General features: G+C 31.1%; 1 long non-coding RNA gene across 2 annotated transcripts; it reads right to left on the reverse strand.

Annotated features, from left to right (window-relative positions):
- Positions 1–7,556: 7,556 nt before the first annotated feature.
- On the reverse strand, positions 7,557–9,706 carry LOC106678301 (uncharacterized). Of its 2 annotated transcripts, none has more exons than XR_001342738.2 (3): positions 9,489–9,706; positions 8,953–9,026; positions 7,557–7,864 (listed from the first exon to the last, which is right to left on the reverse strand). It is a non-coding gene; the product is annotated as an uncharacterized lncRNA (long non-coding RNA). The 2 variants fall into 2 exon arrangements; XR_001342737.2 differs by having other exon boundaries at positions 7,557–7,868; positions 9,489–9,705.
- Positions 9,707–11,235: the final 1,529 nt, after the last annotated feature.

Here is an 11,235-nt window from a genome sequence, read left to right on the forward strand (position 1 = left end):
GAATATGAATAACAATTATAGCTACTGATATAAATAAGAATGATAAAGTTTAGAATACAACAATGAGTAAATAATGCACAAAAAAGAATTCCTGCATCAATTAATGATGATTGATGAGTGGATAACATTACGGAGGAGTAGCTCTGAACATAATCTTTAAAGAAGTCCTCTGAATTCCTAAGGGTAAGTTAAAAAAGGAAGGAAGAGCAGGATGGAAAAGGGAAAAAAAAATTATTTTTATATTTTTTTACATAAGTAAAAATAATTTATTATTATTTATTTTATAATTTTACCTATTTCTTTTAGAATTTAGTGTAAATTTGTGAATCATTTCAAAAACTACAAATAGGATTAGTATGAATTCATGACTGAAGAAAGCTTCCAATGAAGACACTCCTCACATAGTACATCCACCAAATGCAGCAGACCCCTGTTCTAGAGGCGTTTCAGTTTTCTTGTCGGATTTAGGAATAGTGTGTCAGTCAGTAATGTTTGTACCAGTAGGTTTGGGTGTTCAGCTAGGGAATCATGAAAGGTTGTCTACTATTTCTTTATTATGTCGTGTCACAAACGGTATGTCCAGTTCTGCAGTAACTATTTGTTTCTAATATAAAAGGGACTGTGAGTGATGTTTCGGTAAAAATAAATAAATCATAATAATATTAAATATATTTGGTCCAGCACGAAATAATTATGCAATGGCGGTCCTTCAAAAAAATCTCAAATTTTACAAAATGTTATCATTAAAGAAAATTATTAAGTTTAATTTCTTCAAATGTACTTGTGTACTCAGCTGCTTTTTCCATGTATGGAAATGTTATTTTTAATAATAATCTTAAATTAAAATACCAGCATTAAACAAACGACTTGCTGATTAGTTTCGTCGACCAAAGCGATCCTCGGCAACTCCTATCCTATTGCTAAGAAATAGATGTTAGGAGATTGTGAAGATGGTACCGGATAGGTTCGTGATGCCCTGCGGGGATTAGACCGTTGACCCGTGGTCAATACATGCCGTGCAGCGTTTGCAACTTTATATCCTCGTGGGCTTTATAGTGTGATCCGGCATCCTAATAAAACAGGTTCGCAAGTATATCACGTTCAAGTCCTGTAAAATTACCTAAAAAATTTCCTATATCAATAACTAAGTGTATACAAATTTTTCTCATAAATTCTTTATACATATCTACCCAAGCTTTCATTACGTTGGACCGCCACAGCAAAGAAAAAATTCAACACAGGCTGGAACTGGCGCCAACGTTCCCAAGTGGCAAAGAACTGCTCTACAACCACCTGAGCTACGGACGGCCCTTTTAGGTATATTATCAATTATTTCTACGTTATTACAAGTAGCTGAGATATCACTATAAACTACTTTATAGTGCATTTAACCAGCTTCGATTTGAGCTCTAATATATTATACAATAATTCCAGAGATACGGTTCTTCTAAAACCAATTTTTTGTTCAAAATAACGAAACATTACCATGTATTTCAGTAAAACTCGTGGAAAATCACAATTCTTATGAAACTAACAATCGCAAAATACATTATGAAATGAAAATCTGTCTTTATATTGGAATACTTGATCCTCGAAGAATAACAATTTCAACAGCTTCTGTTTGGCTACTAAAGTAGCCAAACAAAAGCTGTTAGAAGCCAATAGTTATGTAGCCATCGGTTAATACTGATATTTAAAATAATTAAATAAAACTATTATAATTTTTATACACATAAAACATGAACGAAAGATAAATAGTTATTGAAGCTTATATTGATGTTTATTATTCACAAGTTCTTGGAAGATTGATAATCAAGGAGATGGATATACAATTGGTGTTAGAATGCAATTAAGGTGGAAGCTAAACGGATGGATATGGGTAAGGAGTTCCAACATAAGGTAGCTCGAACAGTCAAGTATTCTATGGATAGGGATATAGAGATCGGTAGATCATAGAAACTGCCAACAACACTAGAAAATTTAAGAGGGCGACATTTAAACCAGAGTGAATTGGCTAAAATATGACCCCTAACATAGCTATTTACGTTCAATTTTGAGAAATCTATATCTCAAAAACCATTCGAGGTACATAGGTATTATCACTCAAATTAAAGCTAGTTTAGTGCACTAAAATTAATTCCTAATGTTTACCTTCGTAGGAGTAGCAGTTTTTATGATATTAAACAAAATAAATTCATAAAATGTTGATTTCTATTCATACACAAATTTTGACTAAAGACAAAATATATCTCTACACCCATAAGACGTACATATGTCTGCCAACACTCAAATTAAAGATAATTTAACTTACTATACAGTAGTTGATGACCCGTAACATCATGGGGGTAGTAGTTTTTATGATTATAAAGTTTGAACATGAAATATTTTCCGAGCAACTATAAATCAATTTTTTTTAGCAAATATGAAAACTCCTACTCTTGCGAATATAAGATTTATAAACAAGCTTATATTACGTTTAACTAGCGTTGATTTAAGTGCTGGCACACATCTGTTCATATAATGGTTTTTGAGATATAGATTTCTCAAAATAAATTCACTAGCTACTTATTTTTCAGTGTATTTTTTATGAAATGTTTCATTTTAAAAAGCTATGTCTCTAGAGATTTTGAACGTAACAGCTCTATTAGGGCTCATATTTTAGGAAATTTACTCTATTTTAAATAAGGTTCTCTTCGGTTTTAAAGATACAGAGCTGGGAATGAAAAATAATTTTTTTTAACGTTTTGAAACAGCCGCCATTATGTATTCCCCCTAACTACACTCATTAATTTTGAATAGTGATTGTACGTAGTTTTCATTAAACTAATCAAAAATTGGTGTGAAATAACTGATTTTTTTCTGCTCTTGAACTATACTATTGATAGATCAGTTTAAAGATATGTTTTTCAAAAGAAGAAAAAATTCTTTAGCTCTAATCTGATTCCAGATTTATTTTTCTCTGCTATTTGACAAATTTATTTTTAATCATCAGAATGACTGATTTTGATTTCAGTTATTGACTCGATTTTATTACATGTGGCCGGAGGAAATGTTGAATATAGGGTAAGTAAAAGTTGCTAAATTCTTAAACAGTGTTTACCACTTGGTCCTTGACACAGCAGAAGCATTAACTGCACTACTGAAATAGGTGCAATCCTATTTCGGGAGCAGCTCCAGTGAAGGGTAACAAGAAAAACCACTAACTTGGAAAGTTCTCCTTCACTATTGGGTACGCGGAAAAAGATTCGAATATGAGGAACATAAGGAGTGGATTAGATTTTAGAACGTACGCCATGCCGGAGTTTGTTATGGCAAAGGAAGACAGCTACTACCTACCATATTTATTTAGGGAAGCGAATCCTTTAGCTAAGTCCTTCTGAAGCGGACAATAAATAAAGTGGTTCTCTAAGCTCCAAGGTGTCAAGTACAAGCTAAGACCAGTAGTAAGTCTGGAATTCTTATGTCATAAAGGAAGCCTAAGTATTAGAGAAGAATAGTCCACTATTCGTATCCTTATTCCACAGGATCATCTGTACTGCATAATTTTTATTTGCATGGCTTCAAATCAATAATTTTAATATACTTATATATTATATAATTATATTAAATATGATTATATAAATATATAATAGATATAATTATATAAAATGTGAGTAAAAAATTAATATGATACGTGTGACACACGATAGTGACATAAAAATACATTAAAGAGGAACTAGCCTCTGGAGGAAATCCATTAACTCTTTGAAGTTAACATCTTTCTTAACTATAATTACTTATATATAATTACTAATATACTTCCTAACTATAATTGTCAGACTCATTAATTTTTACTAGTAATTATACATATTTTTATTTTATTTTAAGTAATCAAAAATTGGGGTGAAACAGCTGACTTTCTTCTCCTCTTGGGCTCTTGTCCTATAAGATCATTGGTCGAATACTATGACTAGACTATACTAGAGTGTAATACTCACACATACGCGTATACAAATATATACGGACGCAAATATAATCAAACATATATGTATATAAAATGGAATAACCATTTTTTTATATCTGGCTTTTAAGATCGTTGGATCTGCAGATCAGATCCGCCTGTAGATCATATGAAGACAATGTTTTTATAAGACTCGTTATGACTCCATTCGAAACTACTGTGTGTGCACGAAGGAGGACAAGGCCTCAGGAAGCAAACATTACTTAAAGAGAACTAACAAACACTGACATCTACTGATAGCTATTACATAAGCCGTATCGTCACTCTGAAGATGCGGTCATCCGGGTCTGTTTGGCGTAGAATTGTGTCGGGGACATCAACAAGAAGAAATCAGATACAAGATGTCAGATGAAACAATCGTATCAACATCCTTCAACTAGGTATGAGGTGTATGATGGCTTTTATCCATTAATTTTTTTTTTAGAGTTGGTTGTACATAAAAAAGAAGGTTATAGATTATTTCTAGGTGAACGATTAAAATAAATCACCATCATCTATTAACAAATTTTTAAATATTAAATAAAATTTGAAGATAAAACTGTATCTAATGTTTCTTGTCTCAATATACTTCCAATAATATCAAATATAATTCATAATCACCCATCACTCAAAAACAAATTTAATATTTATAAATCTCAATATTATTTGGTGGTGTAATTAAAGTAAGCCATTATTAAATCAAAAGGAAAGAAAAATTAATTTGGTAATTTTCTATATATCAAAATAATTTTTCCTTTATCAATAGTATATACCTTTTTTTTTTTTTTTGTGAACTAAATAGCTGATTTTTATACCTTTACACAAATACTGAAATTTTCTGAACGTTTATTTTCATTTGTTCAAATAATGAATTGAATTTGGTTAAAATCCCTGTCCTTTCAGAAAAAATAATAATAATTACGATAGTATGAGAACAAATACCAAAACCATTTATGTTGAGAAGAAAATGCAAAATATTAAATAAATAAATAAGTAAGCAGTTTAGTAATTGTTTCAAAATTAATAAGATAAGATAATATTTTCAATTTTTTTTTTTTCACCTTCTGAACTAATATGTTTAAACGTACTCCCCTGACATTAATTGTACCATTAACGATTCCACCAGACCCAGTGCGACATTAATGTCATGGCTTTAACAATCAAATAATAACACAATTGTAGTTGCTAACACTTTTGCCCTAATAACGGAAAGTGTACGATAATTGTTCACTGTCAAGGAGTACGCGTCTGATAGTAAACATGACCATTAATTCACTGGCATTACTTGTGCTATCAACTATCACGCCAGAGCTAGGGCGACAGTACAATCATGACTGTAACAATCATACAGTATTTTTAGGTTGGGTGAGTCGGCAGCGCTAGTTATTAGTTAAGAATTCGTAAGAGAGCAATTGACATCTCCAGTTATATATCACTGCCTTTTCTAGATTATCTCTCTAGGAAGTCTGGTGAGTCAACTCATTTAAAATTTTTTTTGAGGTTAATGACTTCCATTTTGAATGACTCCCTTTTCTAAATAAATAATCACTTGAACCTCATATATGTGTTAAAAAAAATATTTCTAACTAAAATTTTATTCTTACAATACTTTTTTTTTTTTCTTATTTACCGGAACCAGCTACAACCCAGTGAGAGTCACGTATAAAAAGCTTGCGACTGATAAGGGTTAAGTGTTTCCCTTAGTAGATTCGATTATTTGATTAGTTTGTTTAAAATTAACCTTGGGGGCAGTTTCACCATTTTTCGTAATTTCTAATAAACATTCTAAAATTGGCGAAATCATACATTGCTTCGGCTACTGACTGATAAGACTTTAAACATTCAAAGTATAAAAGCGGTATTAGAATATAATTCAGCCTCCACTGGCTCATTACCAGTGACGGAGTGAAAGGGCTGCGCTGGGATCTCGAGGGGCCTGGCTCCACTCTTCATACGTGGGGGATTGAGTGGGCTCGGAGATCCTCAGGTCGAGATTGTTGTTAATAATAATAATAAATATTAAGAGTATTATGTAAAATGTAAAATGTTTCCCCATGTTAAATTTTATAAGTATAGGATTGTGAGCAGCCCAATTTAAAGTCATGTTAAATATTAAATGAATAAGAGCTCCTATCGGATTTTCTGAGCAGCTTGTTATATAACCGTTCCTCCCAAAACCTCATGTTGTTGTTTACTTCTAAGTTTTGATCAAAGTAATTTATTACAATATGCCTAAATTGAGTGAAAAGTGAAATTTTGACTACTGAGTGCCTTGTCGAGCTTTTAACTTGTGAGAAAGAGAAACAATATGAGCTAATCCATAACTGTTATTACATTATTATTATTTCCATCTATTTTTTCAAATTTTTGATATGAATGTGTTCAATCAGGATTATCACTCATTGCCCATGTCTGTGGCAGATTGTAATACTTATCAATAAATAAAGTTATTATCAACAATAATAATTAGAAATAAAATGATTTATTTATTTTTTTTACAGATTAAAATCAAAACTTTTATTGATTATAAAGGTAAAGATATTAATAAAATTAAAATATAGATAATTTCTTAATAATTTTTTTAAAAACTAAGGGTTTTCTAATACTACTGATTGAAAACTAAATATATAAATTATCAATGGCTGGCTGACCTCTATCCACCAAAATAATTTCCAATGAATATAACGAATACATAACTGGTACACTCATTAATTTTTTTTTCAGAACTTTATAATTGAACTTTTAAAACAGACAGTGCATTAAAAGTTTACCTTGAAATGTGATATTTAAATAACCTTTAGAGGATGTGTAGGCTCACCAATTATGAAATCAACTTGATACAGTTAGAACGAAGAGGATAGCTTGAAAGAATATTTTATAAATGATTCCTAAAATTCTAAACCCAATTCCAACTTTTTTTTAATCTTAATTTACAGTTTTGGCATCATTAGATATCATGAGATAATCCAATTTCTACTAAAACAGTTAAATCACATGTTATTTATTAAATCATCATTATTTTCATTATTTATTTTCTATAATTTATCTCTTTATTAATTATAGTTTGGAGTAGTCTCGGACCATTCTTTTTCTATTTCTTCGTTTCCGTAAAGTCTGCCCTAACCCGAGAATAGTATTTCTTTGGTGCATTGTTACACCAGATTACATTAGACTCTCTCTAGAGGTCTCTTTGTATTAAAATTTACAGTGAGCCAATAATTATAAAGATTATGAATCGTTGATATAAAAAAAAAAATGGCAGATTCAGTTATGCTCTTTGAATGAAGAATTATTACTATTACATAATTTAATTTAAGCTAAAATTAGTCCTTTTGAACTTGGTTAAAAATGTCTATAATACGTACAAAACTTATGCGAGGTATTTCTTCTTGTCTACAAAAACAGAAGAAGGATATTTTCCGAATAAAATATGGAAATATCCTTTCTATTGAAAAATATCACATTAGGTATTACGTGCTATTATTTACCTTTTATGATTTTTATCACCTAATAAAAATTTTTAAAGGAATATTATACATAAATTAAAGATTAAAATGTTAGTTTTTGTTAAAAAAAATACAACGAAAAATGATTTATTTATTGCTAGCCTCTTGTTCAGATGGCAGAGAAGGAAGGATCTACTATTTGCATCCAAGTCGTTTCGTGTTCGTCTATGTGGGGCAGGAGTTCGTAGGTGTTGGACTTCTTGATGCACCAGAAGGAAAATACCACAATGAATATATACATGAAGGGAATCATGCAGAGGATAAGGGTCATGTCCAGCATTCGGCTGAGCATGCGGCACGCGAGCGGACCCTTCCTGGGCAAGATGAGGCGGCAGGCGCGCTGTGTTGTGAACTGTACCATCTTCGCCAGCATGAAGCTCTGTCTTAGGGCACACTCGGGTTAGTACGTTCTGTATATTATTAGGGTTGAAACTTTAGTTACCTAATTGGAATTTATATATCATTATAAAAAAAATTAATATATATTTCAAAAAAAATAAAATAAATCCGTACCGCTACAATCGATGAAGGGTCTGGGGCGCAGTATTTTCTAAGGAAGAACTGTTACTAGACCAGCGGTTGTGCAAGGTGATGATTTGGTCCAAATTAGGCTGGACCGTCAGATATTCACTTAAAGGGTCTTAGCAACTTGAGAACTGCTGGCAGAGCCGGTTCAAATCCGGCCTTGACCCCCCTCCCTCCACTATTTTTAGAATAGATTGGCCACTTCTAGATAACCCCCCGCCCCATATGTCAGAAATGACTAGGAACGGGGTAAAAATTCAAGAGGCTGGGTGGACCCCGGAGGGCTCCGAAATCCACAGGGCTGACTCACAGCAACAGTGAAACATAAAATAATTATCTGTCACTACCGAATTCGAACCTGGATCCTTTGAAGTTAGTACAGCGTCTTGCAACTGAGCTACCCGCTTCCAATTAAAATATAAATATTACAGGTTATCACAATTTTTCTAATCGTCTGAACCCTCTGGTCCAATTCTTATCTATTTACACTAAACCTTATAATCCTCTTCGTCGGTTGAAATGAAACTAGCCAAGAATTCAATTGTAAAATCTGGACAACTAAAGTCCTAAAGAGAGAAGTTTTCCACCAACAAGTTGTGGTGACTTAAGCTCTATCTCTTCTCTTAAACCATTCACCATCTCCTCATATTGAACCAACGGTCAACTATATATAACTCCCTCATCAATAGAGTAAGTATCGTGAGTGCCTTGGTTTGATAAATAAATATGATATGATTGAGTACATACACCTCTATTAAGCATTCCTATTAAATGAGCTTATAAATCGTCATGAATGATATTTTATAATAAAATAAGAAGAGATTTTTTGAGTCAACGAGAATAATAAAATTTGTTGCAGTGGCATTAGCTTCTGCATAACACTATCCAACATATATAATCAAAAAAACATAAACTAAAGCAATTGATTTTTATTTCGGTTACCTGAAGAAGGAAGAGGACAAAATCGACCACTGGGCCGTCGCATGGGGAAGACCAACCCATCTTTAGTCAGCTCACTGCAATCATATTTTTATCAATAAACTACTTATCAAAATATTATCTAGTCTAAATGTATAGGTTAGTTTTTAAACATCATAACAACAGTTAAAATAGTTCAAAGAAATATTTTAAATTGAAAACTTCATTATATTATTAGAAAAAAAATTTAAACAATTTAAAATAATAAATTAGGCCAACTACTAATTGGAACCATCAAAGACAGATCCTAACTACTAATTGGAACCATCAAAGACAGATCCTAACTACTAATCGGAATCATCAAAGACAGATCCTAACTACTAATTGGAACCATCAAAGACAGAACCTAACTACTAATTGGAACCATCAAAGACAGATCCTAACTACTAATGGGAACCATCAAAGACAGGTCCTAACTACTAATTGGAACCATCAAAGACAAGATCCTAACTACTCAACATGCCCGCCTTCACTGGGCTCAATTTAAGTTCTATTCTTACCTTATAAGGCTATGATATCCGATAAGATCCCAGGAGTTTTGTGCTTAATTCTTCGTTGTGGAAAATTCAAAAGGGGTAGTAAAATATCTTCAGTTGGAACCAACCATCCCATCCGATTATTACACTGATAATTTTATAATATGTAGATTAAAATTTTAGTTAACCATAAATTTAAACTAGTCTTTAGAGCCCATTAAAAACATATGTTGTGGCATTCTTGACTTATATCAAACTATCTGACCCGGCAGTACTTATATAGCAAATAGCTAATATTTTAATAATAGATTTAATGATCAAAATTGATAGTTTGATTTACATTATCGTATTTACTTAAATTAAACATATGCGTATACTTTATTATTATAATTTGGTAACATAAACCAATAAATGCGATGACACTCGTTTTTAGCATATCAAGAAAGAAAAGTTGAAAAAGCAGACATACAGCTTTCCAACGATCCTATTACGATAGGAAATGGATAAAATGAAGAGGAGTAATGAATGATTGTATGAACAACAGTCATCGGAAGAAAAAAAATCTTATGATTAATCGAGGTAAAAAATTTATAGTTTCTTTGAAAAATGCTTCGCTGTTTCTATATTAAGGGATGTATATGGACTTAATGAACACAATTGATAGTTTTTTATAAATTATAGAACACTCTTTGATTATTATGATTAATAACAAAAATAGTTTTTGATTAACAACATTTTCTTTTTATTAACAATATTGTACATCAATATTAGTACTATATTGAAAAAATTCTGACTGACTAACCATTATAATAACCACCAACTGAATGTTTTTATTATTTGTTGTTAATCTAATATAATTTCCATTATAAATTCCTGGCAATCTTCCGAGGCACCTGAAAAGAAGATTGCCTCGTGACCTTATATTGTAAAATGTTTTTAGAGTTCTACCAATGGGTAATTTGTCTACATGCTGTATCATATCATTATGATTTTACTTCAAATTTGCTTGTTGTATTTTATATAGAGATGTAAATTTCAATAAATAAATATAATAATAATATAGCTGAATATTGTTATTCTGGCGAAAGAGATAGTACATAAATCCAGTAATTCAATAGTTTATTGTGGACAAAGATTAGAGATGATGTGATAAGACGGTAACTATGGTAACGTATTTGATAACGGCTAATTTTACGATAGAATTATTTTCGAATGTATCTAAATCGGCACGTATCTTTGTGGGTGTAGTATTGTTTATGATATTCGCCTATGAATATCAATTTTGCATGTCAAAGTTTGTCCGAACAACTATAAATTAATAAATTTTAGCGAATAACATAAAAACTACTACTCCAGCAAAGATAGATGTCATGAACTACTATATAATATATTTAACTTGCTTTAATTTGATTGTTAATTGACATCTGTACATCGAATGGTATTTGAGATATAGAGTTCTCAAAAAAAATTCACTAAATTCTGATTTTTCATTTTTTTTATAAAATGTTTCTTTTTATCTTGGGATATATTTAACGTAAAGAGTTCTATTACAACTCGTATATTAGCAAATTGACTCTACTTTAAATGATCTTTCAAGTTTTCCAGTGTTGTTTGTGTTTTAAAAGATATAGAGAATGAAAAATCTATATTTTTTTGACGTTTTGAAACAGATCCAATTTTTATTACCCGACCTATACTTGAAACACTCATTTTGACTGGTAATTATACATTATTTTTATTAAATTTTCCGAAATTGGGGGAAAAGAACTGC

Source organism: Halyomorpha halys, unplaced genomic scaffold (genome assembly GCF_000696795.3).
Source record: "Halyomorpha halys isolate HHAL.00 unplaced genomic scaffold, Hhal_1.1 Scaffold134.1, whole genome shotgun sequence".
NCBI classification, from domain to species: Eukaryota; Metazoa; Arthropoda; class Insecta; order Hemiptera; family Pentatomidae; genus Halyomorpha; species Halyomorpha halys.